Raw genomic sequence first — 14,448 nt, forward strand, 5'->3', positions numbered from 1 at the left:
AACATTATGAAGAACAGACACCCAAGAAAATATGTACTCCCATTCTGCCAACATACAGATTAATCTTTTAGAGAAGTATTGCAACCATTCTGGATCACACATAATAAAATCTTTTTGCAACTAGTTCTGTGTTAATTATACAGAAACTGTAGGCCTAGAAACTTGAACCTCCAGATACTCTCCAAGCATATAAACAGTTATTAAAATAGCAATAGCACTTAGACTTATGTACTACTTTACAATGCTTCACAGCCAATTTTAAGCATATTGTCCCCAACATTTTGAGTTCTCATTTTACCCACCTCAGAAGAATGGAAGGCTGAGTCAACCTTGAGCCTGGTGAGATTTGAACTGCCAAACTGCAGGCAGCCGGCAGGCAGCAGAAGTAGCCTGCAGTACTGCACTCTAACCACTGTGCCACAGTGGCTCATATATGGCTTGTGAATGTGGTATTTTTAAATGGTTTTCAATTGGTTTCATGTACTTGTGATTTTTTTTTAAAAAATAGATGCTTAATAGGATATTCCTGTTAAGATTTACAAAGATCCCAACTGAAAGGGGAAAATGTGATTTAAACCATTTCCGAGTATGCAAGTAGGACTTGTGGGAAATCCATAAATCAGTTGGCACATGACCCAAGGGAATACGCATTTGGTTTCATATGTTTCAGCATCCACACTCATATGCATACTAAATTACATTTTGCCCTTTGAATCCAGATCACTGAGCAGCTCTAATTGCTATGGTTATCTGGGGGAGGGAAAAGTGATTTTCCTTTCTATCTTTTCTGCAACAGAAAACAGAACGTCCTCCCTGCCCCCAATTATTTTATAAGACATACCAATGGGGCACAGATTTTGAACAGTGTAATAATAGCCTGTGTGCATTGTGCATGTATCTGGCTCTGTTAATCCTGAGAAATGAAACTCGAGGATTATCTGACAATTAAAATCCCCAAGAATCAGAGCCTTTCAGCTTGAATCAACATGATATAGGCAGGGAATCCATTTTTTTCCCAGTGTCCCTGAGGAACTGCTCAATGAATGAAGAAAAATACTTAAATAAAAAACATGCAGGGAGTGTAGAGTAGCAAGGCAAGAAAAAATAAGAGTTCCTAACTTAGAATTGTGAAAAAACTCATACAGCCTTGGCCTTATTATAAGGAAGGATGTATTAACAAGTAACACCCTGAGAGAGGTGAAAATAGATTGGCATGTTTATAAAAAATAAACAGTAAATATTTCCTAGCACGTGTTAATTGCTTTGTGGATACAACATAAAATCATTTGTAATTGCTGCATCTGAATATCTAGGTACTATATAGTGATCTCAGTAGCACTCTAACTGATTTCCCAAGTACTAAATGCCAAGGGGTAGTATTTTTATTGTTATATAGCAACTTGAATCCTGCTTTATAAATTTATAAATATATTTATATGGTAAATATAACTGTATTATTGTAACTGCAGGCTGCCAAAGTGTAATCTTCCCTTTCCTATTTCTGATATTTAGATATGAATTTATATAGAAAAAGGTTACCTTTTTCCTTGTTTGACAGAGTCATAAAAAATATAACAGTCATTGTGTTTGGAATGTATCGCACCTGCAACACTCTTTTACTATTATTTCTGTAATACCTCTACAGTACTGAGCAATTTCCTTTTCATATTGCATAGAGATCATGCCTATCTCAAAATTTCTGACAATTGTTAAGTGATTTTTGCCTCATTTTATGACTTTTCTTGCCACACTTGTTAAGTGAATCACTGCAGTTGTTAAGTTCTTAAGTGACTCTGGCTTCCCCATTGACTTTGCTTGTCAGAGGGTCACAAAAGGTGATTACATGACCCGGGGAAACTGCAACCGTTATAAATATGAGTCAGTTGCCAACCCGCTGAAGTTTGAGTTAAGTTTAACTACTGTTGCTAAGCAGTGTGGTCATGTGATACTTCACCTAACTACTGTTGCTAAGCAGTGTGGTCATGTGATACTTCACCTAACTACTGTTGCTAAGCAGTGTGGTCATGTGATACTTCACCTAACTACTGTTGCTAAGCAGTGTGCTCATGTGACACTTCACCTAACCACTCATTTGCTTAGTGATGGAAATTCTAATCCCAATTAGGTTCATTAAGTGAAGATACCTATACAGGTAGTCCTCAAACTATGGCCAAAATTGCCCCTCAAATTTATGCTGTTAAGTGAGAAATTTATTGAGTGACTTTTGCCCCATTTTAGGACTTTTCTCACCACATTTGTTAAGGGAATCACTGCAGTTCTTAAATTAGTAACAAGGATGTTAAGTGAATCTGGTTTCCCCATTGACTTTGCTTGTCAGAAGATCGCAAAAGGGGATCACAGACTCTCTAGGGCACTGCAACCGTCATAAATGTGAGTCAAGTTGTCAAGCATCCAAATGTAAATCATGTGATCATGGGGATGCTACAGCAGTCATAAGTGTGAAAAATGGTCATAAGTCAATTTTTCAGTGCTGCTGTAACTTCGGTCACTAAATGAACTATTGTAAGTGGAGAACTATCTGTATATTATTTACTAAATCATGATTAAATTCCCATTATTTGGATTCATGCCATAAAACCAAGCCATGTTTTATAAACCATAATTGTCTGCATATTGCTGAGTTCCCAATAATTCGTGATTATATAAGCCAAGGCTTCAGAACAAAGTGTGTACCTGAGAGAGGTATTTATTTACTACTCTTTATTACTGCCCTGTATAGAAGACTAAAATGCATCTCAACATCTAAAATATAATGACAACCGAGAAGTCCGTGACAGAGGTGAAATACATGTAGTCCTTGTTTTGTGGTCAACTGGGACCAGTTCAGCAAACAATTATGAAATGAAGTGACTACTAAGGGAAACCATGACTGTCCTTATGACCTTCCAAGATTGCAGTTCAGAAGAATGATCATAAAGGTTCATCTGTGTCGTAATTATGAAGTGTCTAAATGAGATAGTCATTAAATGAGGATCACCTCAAGATTTAGTAATGTATTACTTTTGTTGCTTCTGTTTTAGACAGTTTTTTCTTACAAACATACTTTTTGGTCCAGGAATTAGTAACAGTGATAAAAAAAAATCAGTGTGCAATAAAGGAATTTATAGCTGACCTTTGGGAAGCTATGCAAGAGCTGTTAGGGAGGGACTAGGCCAAGAGCTTACAGAGGTCAGAGATGGAAGGAAGTTTGAGAAAGAAATTCAAACAACACCACTCCGATTTTAATATAAAATGAGACTAAGATAAACTTGAATAGAGTTTCAAAATTCTGAAAACAATAAAATGACTTTCCTGGGATCACTAGAGGGTGTTTTTTTTAGTTAGTCTATCTGACTGCAACTGTTGATTTTATTTGGAATTCTGCTTTTGGGGATTGTTGTACAGTGTTGGTGGTGGTGTTTTTCCAGAAACTGGTTTTTCCAAACACTTGGTTTCATTGGTTGGAATTCATTTTAAAAAAAACCTATCTGTAAGAGTGAATCGTTACACAGCTATACCTTGTGTCCCAGAAAAGACACAAGGTTTGTTGTATATTTATGAGATTTAGCCAAGAACACAAAGCATTTTCTTTCTATGTTTCGTATATCAGATCTGAGTCGAAAAGAGTTCTTGTTAGAAGAGCTAAGAATAGTCCAGCCAGACAACCGGATGGAGGTCAGCAAGTTCAGACTGAATAGTAACAGCCTACCTTAATTAAGTATCCATGACTGCAGAGTCTTCAGAAGATGGTTTGTAACAAGCATCCCAATCAATTTCAGACACCATTAGTTAACAACCCTGTAATAGTGTCCTTTATAATAAAAAAGAAAAATGATTGCTATAAAAATATATTGTATTTTTATGCTACCCAAATACCTTCCAATATCTGACAAAATACCTCACAAAAATGACTACCATGAATAGAATTAATGACAAACAGAAGCACCAAAAGATTAGGAAAAATAGAAGTTTGTGCAGCTGTGACAAAGTTGCTTCTAGGAATGAAAAGCACCAAAGTTGTGGGTACTCCAGCACTGGAGGTTTTTAAGACGAGATTGGACAACAATTTGTCTGAATTGGTACAGGGCTTCCTGCCTTAGCGGGGGGTTGGATCAGAGGTGGATTTCCAGTTCTGGAGAACCGGTAGCGGAAATTTTGAGTAGTTCGGAGAACCGGTAGTAAAAATTCTGACTGGCCCCACCACCATCTATTCTCTGCCTCCCAAGTCCCAGCTGATCAGGAGGAAATGGAGATTTTGCAGTAACTTTCCCCTGGAGTAGGGAGGGGATGGAGATTTTACAGTATCCTTCCCCTGCATGCCCACCAAGCCATGCCCACCAAGCCACCCCACAGAACTGCTAATAAAATTTTTTGGAACCCAACACTGGGTTGGATTAGAAGACCTCCACAATCCCTTCCAAATCTGTTATTCTGGCATCCTGAATACAGTCCAATTGTGTGTTTTGTGGATATTAAACCCAACCCACAAGGATCAGACCAATCACCATATAAGCATGGAAAATGAACTGCTCTAGGCAGAATTCGGCCTAGATAGGTTTCCTGAATCTAGAGAGACACATAGTTATAATGACTAATATTAGCATTAAGCAAATATATTGCTATAGTAACAAGGACACTACACAGCTATCTTACCTGCCACAGTCTTCTAAATTATTCAGCATGCCAATACTACAGTGACACTGTGTAAATGATCACATTCATTAATAGAACCCTCTGCAATGAAAACAGTAATCACATGTCATCTAGATTGATTGCTATTTATTAAAACGGGGGGTGGAGAAGGATTTGCAGCGATAATTGCAGCAATAATTCTAAGCAAAATATATAGAGATAGGATGAAGAAAATAGTAATATGTTAAAAGATTGAAAAATTTGTAAATCCTTCTGTACTTAACCAGAAGTTCTAAAAATTACAAAAAAGAAAACCAATCAGCATTTTTGCCAACACACATCAAAAGTAGAACAAGTACTTTAAAAACCTATGATCATTCTTTTTAACAGAAAATTCAGAGGGTAAATGTCATACAGTTTCAATTCTGCAGAATTTAGCAATTCTGAAATTTAGCTCCAGGAAATCAAATTATGCAGATACACGTTATGGTTAAACTGAAAACATGCACCGAAAAAAAATATCCAGAAAGTCTGGAAGTTATAAAATGATATCCAAATACTACTAAGTGTTGATGAAAAATGGGAAAGCAAAAACGAGAAGATCAAAAGACTTGCCTGAATACAGGGGACATTTATGTGGCTGGCTGGACTCTTGAAAACCCAAACTCCAATTAAGATACAAAGACACACTAGAATATTTACTCGGAAGTTGCACATTTTCAAAGCTAACTAGATTATCGTGTGACCAGGCATTCTCCATTTCAATTTCTTATACTAACCAGGAAAGTTGAAATAAGAAATGTACTTGGAATATTTTTAATCCATTTCCCAAAAAAATAAATACTTGGAACCCTAGGAGAATTAATTTTACCAGCATTAATAATTTGCTTTTCCCCCAGCCATGACTCTTAAAGAATTTTCTTTAGCAATATTGATTCAGATGAGAGCAGTAGTGATGTAAGAATTCCAACAAACAAATCCTTCTCCATTTAAACCTAATATATCTATGCATATATTAGTTTGGGAAATTTATGAAACTGTGCTTTATACAACTACTTGAATTCTTGTAACTCTGAGAAACAACTCTTACACATGTGCCTTATTCAGCATTTGTTAAACAAATTACACAGTGCTTCTATATGCAAACCAACCTACAGTATATTTTAAAAAGTCTCCAGTTATACAACTGCCATTTGCAGCTCAGCCACTTTTTTCAACATTCTCATAGTATATATTATTTCCTTTTCATAATTTTTCTTAAACTCGTAGTTTCATAGTATGTGTTTCAACCCTACTTTGACCTGCTGCGGTGCAAATCTCTAAAGTTTCCCCCAGCAAACCCGAAATTTAGCTTGTTCAAAATCATTTCATGTGTTTATCTTTACTTTGCTGGAATTTTCTGCTTTACTTTTCTTCTTCCACTTCTGTAACATTTTCTAATATCCATCAAAGTCATGTTTTCCACCTCTTTTAATTAACTTGTACTTTGTTCTGCATTTTTCTCCCTGTATACAGCATATCTGTCATTTTCTTTCTTTCAGTATTCACTTTCTTACATGATTTTTCCTTATCCATAGCCTCTTTCTCTTCATCATTTTGCCAAGCATCCATCTTCATATTTTCCGTTTTTGTAACTTAACAGTTAACACACTTCTGTGACACTCTATAATGTAATAATTTTCATTTTGTACCTTATCCAGCCTTTTTCATTACTTTCATTTTCCATTAATTCTTTCGGTATGTTAATTTATTTGCTAATACCCTTTGTTAATGCTTGGGCCATACACAATTCATATTTTGTTTTCTATCCATCAGTCTATATTCATTCCGAATGATATAAGTATATATATATATGTATGTATGTACGTATGTATGTATGTATGTAGGTCGGTCGGTCTTTGGTTATTCGGGTTTTCTTCCGTGTAAAATTGGAAGTGTCTTGGCGACGTTTCGACGAAGTCTCATTCGCCATCTTCAGGCTTCAGCTTTGCTCCCAGAAGCACGAAGCTGAAGCCTGAAGATGACGAATGAAACTTCGTCGAAATGTCGCCAAGACACTTCCAATTTTACACGGGAGAAAACCCGAATAACCAAAGACCTACATACAAACACCCACGAAAACCTCAGAAAACATACACACACACACACACACACACACACACACACACACAAGTTTTTCATTTGAAGAAACCAAATTTCTTTCCCCAAATTTCTTGCAAATCTTTTCCCATCCAGCTACATTTTTGTATCCTTAAGGAAGAGCCCTAATTGTTATTCTACAATAGGGGTGTCAAACCCAAGGCCCGTGGGCCGGATCCGGTCTACCCAACGTGAAAAGAAAAGATCAAGCCAGCGTGGCTTCAGCCCAGTCTACACAATCCAACCACTTGTAGCCCCAGCCAATTTGTCTACTATTAAGAATTTGCTTTTAATTTGTAAGGCAAAATAAATCTCAAGCATCAGTAATATAAACAATAATTTTTCTTTACTTTTTTTCCTGTTGAGAAAGAACCTGTGTGCTTCAAATAAAAATCAAGATGAAACATGAACAACAGCTATCATAGCCCAATTTCATGCTCATATTCTGATTTCAATTCCGCCAGTGTTCACCCTATTCACCTCCCTTTTTATTAAATCTATTCTCATCAAGTTGGAAATCTCTAAAGGCTACACATAATTTGGTGCCTCCTGATCTATGTAGCACAGTAATTTGAACATGAATTTTCTTTAGGCATCACTCATTTCTTCACATTTAAAAGAACATTTTGCCTAAACTATTTTACTTTTAACCAATAAGCATAAAAATACTTTTTAAAAAAAATACAAATTCTATCCTAACAAATAAAGTTTCTTAAAAGGTTTCATCCCAATTTTGTTATCACTGAGTAGAAAGTGACCCAAGAGTAATCTGCAAATTTTGGTTAGTGAATCCGTGTGAGAACAACCCTTTCCGCAAGAGCAGTTCTCCTTTTTTCCTTGTTTGAAAATGAACAACAACTGTATAAATAATAAAATACCACATTCATCTATATATTGGAGTTCAGCTACAAACTAAATATACTTTAGTTTGCATACTAGCATACTAATCATAATTGTCCATGGAGGACAAGAGGTACATGACTAAATTGTGACATAAAGCTTGTCCAACTACATTTTTGTATGATGATTTTTATTTCTGTTTATTTCTTAAAGAAATGTATATAATCACTTTCTACCAGAGGAGCTGTGGAAAAAATATAAAAACAGAATCCAAATATAAAAACCAGTGGTGGGTTTCAAATTTTTTCACTACCGGTTCTGTGGGCGTGGCTTGGTGGGTGTGGCTTGGTGGGCATGGCAGGGGAAGGTTACTGCAAAATCCCCATTTCCTCCCAATCAGCTGGGACTTGGGAGGCAGAGAATAGATGGGGACAGGGCCAGTCAGAATTTTTATTACTGGTTCTCCAACTACTCAAAATTTCTGCTACCGGTTCTCCAGAACTGGACAGAACCTGCTGAAACCCACCTCTGATAAAAACACAATCCAAATGTACAAACAATTAAAAGAATTTAGATCAAGACACCTAAATCTCTATGCTGACATACTGTATCCAGACACATCCACACTCACACCAGATCACCATTAATATCAAGGCCCCAAGTCTTCACGATCTTCTGAAAGGCGGGCAAGATCAGGGCTTCTGTATTTTGGGGAGAGGCTCAAAACAGACACCATGACAGAGAAGACTTGCCTCATGTTAGGATGCAATTCTAATTCATGTCATAGACATATATCAAATTAATATTATTGATGCATATTTTTACTTATATATTTTCTTCAATACATGTTGTTTTATCTATGACAATTGTTTGTGTATACTGTTGTGACAAAATAAAATAAATAAAATATATCACCTTAGTTCATGTCATGGTCATATAAGCTTTATTACTTCAGTGTTATTATGGTTAAGAAAGGACAATAAGTGCAAGATGTATGTAAGTGTATAAAATGAATAAATTTAATATTATGGGTGATAGGAATTATAGAGTAATAAGGGATAATGGGACAAGAAGGATATAAATATTATAAAGGGAATTGGGAGAAAATGTAAATATTAGGAGATCACTGCTACGAAACAGTTATAAAAAGGGAATGTATGTTATGTGTTTTGTGTTTGATATTTTGTGTTGTGTTATAAATAAAAAACTTATTATTAAAAAAAAGAAAGGACTTTTATGGTAAAATTAAAAGGAAAACAAGAAAGATGTATGCATTATTATTCGCCCATAGTAACCTGTACCCATCAATGATTATTAACTCAATTTTCAGATAATAATTTGCAATTACTGATTTCTTTCATGCTAAATAATGAAAACTACAATACAAACATCAAGCAAGAATTCTAGTTGAAGAATAAAATCTCAAAAATTATCCTATAAAGACTTCAATAATATATTTCTTTACATAATCAAAAATACGGTAAATATAGTTATTTTTCTTTTTCCTATGTATAGAATAATCTGTTCTGGTTAGTTTTTGTAGCCCATCTGCAAATATTCCCATAAGCCTTGAGCAACTTAATCTAGTGTACAGATGGTTTAAATCTCACCAACCTGCTTAGCTTTTCGAAAACAAAATATGCAATTCTGTGCTATCAGGGTAACAGAAGTGTATACTGAACTATCATGTGTATAATTTTATAACTATGAACCATGCCAATTTTTGATGGCAGCTATATAACTTTACACTATCACTTAGATACTGCTTTAAAAATATGAACAGTAACATCCAAAGTGCAACAATGTTTTAGTGAAAGCCTGAAAGAACAATCCTAGAAAATAATTCTATCCTCAGAAATAAAATACAATATTTATAGTAAATAATTTTGTATAAAAGGTAAAAGTTCCCCCACACATGCGTGCTAGTTGTTTCTGACTCTAGGAGAGATGCTCATCTCAGTTTCTAAGTCGAAGAGCCAGCGCTGTCCAAAGACATCTCCATGGTCATGTGGCCGGCATGACCAAAGGCGCAAGGAACACTATTACCTTCCTACCAAAGGTGGTCCCTATTTTTCGACTTGCATTTTTTACGTGCTTTCAAACTGCTAGGTTGGCAGAAGCTGGGACAAGTAATGGGAATTCACTCCGTTACATAGCGCTAGGGATTTGAACCGCTGAACTGCCAACCTTCTGATCGACAAGCTCAGCATCTTAGCCACTGAGCCACTGCATCCCTTTTTGTATAGCACCCATCAATAAAATGTTCAGCATTTACGTATTTTTTAAATTATGCATACATAATAAATACAATGATAAAAAGCGAAATAAGGCAATTACCTTAAAACTTATAGCTGAGAAAGAAAGGGGGAAGGCAAATATCACCAACACGATATCATAAGAAAAGGCAGTATGTAATATTTTAAACTAAATCTCAGGCAAAAGATCTCTCTGTGCCATCATCATATGATAAATATGTAATATTGCAGCCTTTTTCTAAACTGTTCCTCTTATTTATCAGTATTGCACTTCTGCATTTGCTGCTGATAAGTCTTTATAATGATTTATGGACTTTTTAGTGTCTCATTCTTTGCTACAATTGGGAACTATTAACCAAATACTCCCATGTGACAGCACATCAATTTGCAGTGATTTCTGCTTTTTGACATTTTCTACCAGAAGAGAATAACTCATTTAAAACTGCTGTTCATTTCTCTTTGGAAGAAGATAACAATGTTTTTCTTTCCTTTCTTATACGTAATTGTAATCAAGTTTCAATTAAGCTCTATTCCTAAAACAGCAGCAGTCATGCTGTATGTACTGTGAAATCAGTTTATCTTTGCCTTGAAAAATCAATAAAAACTGTAATTAGAATTGTTTAATGCTTTAAACAATATAACATTTACTGAATATATTTAAGAGTGATGGTTTGTCTATAAACCATAGCTAAATTTTGGTTTATCTATTAACCATAGCTAATTAGCACAAGATATGAATTAATAGGAAATTAAAAATTAGTTGACAACTTTTTGATTTATCTCAGTAAAGATGACTAACAGCATAATATTTTAATGGGGAAATGTAGGAACAGCTAGAGCTAACAGCACACCATACCATAAAATAAATACGATGCTGCTAGAGAGTAAAATCCCAAAACAAGTTGCTAAAAATACATGCTATGCAACCTTGTCAATGACTACAGAGAGCATAAGCAAATGGCCTTGTAGGACAGAAGGACCAGCCACTACCAAGGCAATGGAGCTTGAGCCAGAGAAGATGATAGCTTGAGAAATTAAAATGTCTCATCAAGCCTCACCCTAGTTCACATCAAGACAAAGGGAGTGAGGGGGATGCACATTCAGATTTGTCACTATTCTGTTACTATAGCTTTTACAGTCAAAGTAGTCCTCACCTATTTGGCATTGTTTCTTAGTATAGCCCACTTTGTGCCAATAGCCCACTAATTTTGCCAATAGTCTTTTCATTTTGTTTAAAAGCAAATTAAGAAAACTATTTTTCCATAAACTAATATACAATTTAGGGTCAGCACTTCTGTGTTGTAAATCCAATTTAATAAGTTTTGCATTCACCTACAGTAATATCAATTCCTATAAGGAAAAAAATAGTTTTTAAAACTATCTATCTATCTATCTATCTAATATTTTCTACTTATTTTAATAGTACAAAATGTATCACAAACTTCAAAGTCAATTTTGATGGGAAGGGAGGAACTCAATACAACTTTGTGCTTAATTAAGAACCAGTTTGTTGTAGTGGTTAAGATGCTAGCCTAGACACCCGTGAATTATAGTCTCGACTTAGGCATGAAAGCTGGCTGGGAGACTGGGCCAACCATTTTGTCTCAGCCCAACCCAATAATCACAGGATTATTCTTATGGGGAAAATAGTAGGATAAAGAAGTGTTAAGTAGGTTTCACTGCCTTGAGTTACTAAAGTAATAAAGACAGAATAAAAAAAACAAATAATACACACAGTAACAGCCATAGTTCAAAAATAACAATAAATTTACACATAATTAAATAAGTACAAGTGGGAGTGTTCAATGCATAGCAACAACATGATCCAAGAACAGAAAATTAAAACTGGCAGAGAATAAAGAATGTATAGTTACCAACTGTGATTGATGGAAAAAACTTACGAGATGATTCTGAAGATCAAAGTGTGATCTACCTGCCTCCTGGGAGAGAGGGAGGGAGGAAGGAAAGAAGGAAGGAAAGAAGGAAGGAAGGATCACCCATGCTCACTGCAAGCTTTCCGTAAGTAAATTCAACAGGCAAGCCAATAGGAAAACAGAAGTCAGTCCCACTACCATTGACTTGTTCGCACACCTCTGATAATTCTTTTTCTCCATTTAGGTAAGGAAATGTCTCTAAATTAATAAGAGAAAAGGTCACAGTTTGTCTAGTAGCTTCCTACAGGATAGTAAGAAATTTGAGTTTGATCTCCACTGAGAAACCAACACTACTATAGAGAATCAGCACCATCTAGTTTTAGCACCCCTCTGCTGTGGAAGCATGGAATCACTTGTACTTCTTCCTTATAGTATCTGATAAATAGGGCTGATGTAATTTAAAGAAGGCAGTCCTACAGTCCTATTCAAGAGCCAAGCCAAGAAGAGCTTTACAGATCATTTTACTAGTATTATATTTATTTACATGGATGCCCAACTCACTCTCTGTTACTCCAGGCAGCTTACAAGGATAAGTAAACTTACCAGTAATCAATGCAGGGTCCACAGAATTGGTGTTAAATGATTCCAATGTCAGGAAATGGTAAATAAGCGAGTCATATTCTGGACCAGTTGTAATTCCCAAATATTCTTCAAGGGCAGTCACCTGTAAAGTAGGTCACAGTAATCCAAACATATAATGAGAGCATGAATCACTATAGCTAGGTCTTTCCATACCAGCTGGACCAGGTGAAGTCAGGCAAACTTCTCATTGGTCTTGGCTTCCTTCTGCTATTTGAGGAGGAGCTGTGAGTCCAAGAGGACGCCCCAGATCAAAGTGCCTGGCCACCCAAAAATAACCTGGAGTTGACCACGGATCTTAGCGTATAAACAGTAACTCATCTCATTCAGCTTTAGTCTGTTCTCCCTCAACCCAAATCTTACAGTCTTTAGTACCTGAACAACTAATTGACAGCATCTCACCTATACTATTGTTCAAAGTGGGGATATAATGTCATTACTTTATTAATGATATTGTACCCTGGTACCATAAATGACTGTATATGTTATAATTAGAATTATATAAACTATTGTTCTTTAGAAATACAATACAATGCTTAATGCACTTTCCATTGCATGTTAATTTTAATGAAAAATTTAACTGTCGTCTTTTTTGACAGTTATGTTCATATCCTTACTTAATACAATCCAATGAAAACAGCTAATTCTTTCTGGTGCAATCTACTAATCTGGTTACAGCAAAAGACTTTGGAAGTTTCATACACTCTAAAGTGCCCCCTAAAAACACAAATTAAAATTTCATACATAGAATATACATATCAAAGTTTTTTTTTAAATTTGAATTTATATCCCGCCCTTCTCCGAAGACTCAGGGTGGCTTACACTGTGTTAAGCAATATTATGATTATTACACCATCTCTGATACCAGTTCCAGAAATTTAGCATAGAGAAACTTTGTGTTCCTTTAAATCTAAATCAGGAAGAGTTATATATTAAATATATATTAAATACATATTTTAAAAATACAAAAATCTCCATAGCTACAATATCAGATGGTCACTTTAATTTAGAATGTTAGATATCCAAGGTTAATTTTGTTAAATGATCCACCATGACCCTTTTAAATTAAAGATTTCTGTCTTCAAGCCAAATAGGTTAGTAATAACAGCTGTCAAAGGAAACAACATAGATATGGAGATGAAAAAGTAGTAATCCACTGTGAAAGGTTAAGTATCTTGAGGGCAAATGGCAGAGTAATGCACTCCACATTCTGTAGCTATGTATTATTACCTTCTATGAAATATTTTAATTAATATCACTGCAAATTATTAATTTAGCACTCATATAAAAAGAAACTTAATTTCTGCATTTACTTTTATCACCAACATTTTGGAATCACAGCTTTTGTTTGGTGCAGTCATTGGAAATTACATTAAGTAGAATACCTTTTCTCAGACAGATGCACTCCAGATGTATTAATCAGTAATAGCAATAGCACTTAAGACTTATATACTGCTTTACAGCCCCTCTCTAAGCGGTTTACAGAGTCAGCATATTGCCCCCAACAATTTGGGTCCTCATTTTATCCACCTTGGAAGGATGGAAGGCCGAGTCAACCTTGAGCCTGGTGAGATTTTAACTGCCAAATTGCAGGCAGCTGGCAGGCTGCACAAGTAGTCTGCAGTACTGCACTCTAACCATTGCGCCATCGTGACACGTATAACTCCCATTACTCTCAAGAAGCATGACCAACTCATCATGATGGAAGCTACCGTACATCTTAGCTTTTTCTAAGTACTGTATTCCACCTTCCCTACTGATCATACCTGTGTATAAATAGGTAGTCCTTGACTTAAACCACAATTATGAACTGCCTGTAATGTACTACTAGCCTAATTGGCTAGGTTGACACTCAACTAGGGAAGGAAAAAGCTCATTCAAACCTGCAACATTCTGTTACTATAGCTTTCCAATAAAAGCAGTATTGCAAGACCTACATGCTTTCCTAGTCTGGTCTCCTTAAAGGACAGCTACCCAGAAGAAAGAAAGAATTAGCAGTTTTCCTGCTTTATCCAGTCCAATACCAATGGCTATTAAAATACATATCTAGAAATCATCTGTAGCATTGA

The 14,448-nt window shown here is 35.5% G+C and overlaps 1 protein-coding gene across 4 annotated transcripts in view; it reads right to left on the reverse strand.

Moving 5' to 3' along the window:
• The window catches only part of FHIP1A (FHF complex subunit HOOK interacting protein 1A), a 79,701-nt gene that overhangs the window by 58,732 nt on the left and 6,521 nt on the right, over positions 1-14,448 (reverse strand). For 2 of the 4 annotated variants that reach the window (XM_058192758.1, XM_058192754.1), the window contains exon 2: positions 12,344-12,464. The exons of 1 other annotated variant lie outside the window; for it this stretch is intronic. The gene's annotated coding sequence lies outside the window, so the exon portion shown is untranslated. Of the gene's footprint in view, positions 1-3,709; positions 3,812-12,343; positions 12,465-14,448 lie in introns of all 4 variants that reach the window. One more of the 4 variants, XM_058192756.1, reaches the window with a different exon arrangement.

Source organism: Ahaetulla prasina, chromosome 8 (genome assembly GCF_028640845.1).
Source record: "Ahaetulla prasina isolate Xishuangbanna chromosome 8, ASM2864084v1, whole genome shotgun sequence".
In the NCBI taxonomy this organism is placed as follows: Eukaryota; Metazoa; Chordata; class Lepidosauria; order Squamata; family Colubridae; genus Ahaetulla; species Ahaetulla prasina.